Source organism: Penaeus monodon, chromosome 30 (assembly GCF_015228065.2).
Source record: "Penaeus monodon isolate SGIC_2016 chromosome 30, NSTDA_Pmon_1, whole genome shotgun sequence".
NCBI lineage: Eukaryota > Metazoa > Arthropoda > Malacostraca > Decapoda > Penaeidae > Penaeus > Penaeus monodon.
The window spans coordinates 10445485-10445888 of NC_051415.1; the positions used below are offsets into that span (position 1 = coordinate 10445485).

Below are 404 nucleotides of genomic sequence, written 5' to 3' on the forward strand. Positions count from 1 at the left end.
ATAAGCAATTTCGCATGAATAGTAATGAAAATAATAAGGACAGAGTAAAGAACGGAATGCCTCTAAAAACAAGAGCTTATTGAATTCACCTTGCAAAAAAAACAGCATAAGAACAAACAAAGAATTGCAGTAATTTCCCAAATTCCCTTTCAACATTGCACCGGTTCCACGACTTGTCCAAGAATGTATGAATTGCAAGAATGGACGTCATAAAAAATATAATTGCAACAACGAACGATTGACGTGTTGCCTTAAAGTTTGCAATTGAGATGATAATGCCTGATTCACTATCAAGAAAGGTTGAATCAACAGGAATTTTTTTTTCTACATTATCTTTTCTATTGTCCAGATTTTGGATAATTGTTATTGATAATGCAGGGAAATGGCATACAGAAAGACTTGAT

At 33.2% G+C, this 404-nt stretch overlaps 1 protein-coding gene across 1 annotated transcript in view; it reads right to left on the reverse strand.

Annotated features, from left to right (window-relative positions):
- The window catches only part of LOC119592348 (insulin gene enhancer protein ISL-1-like), a 284379-nt gene that overhangs the window by 202584 nt on the left and 81391 nt on the right, over positions 1-404 (reverse strand). The gene's annotated exons all lie outside the window — the stretch shown is intronic.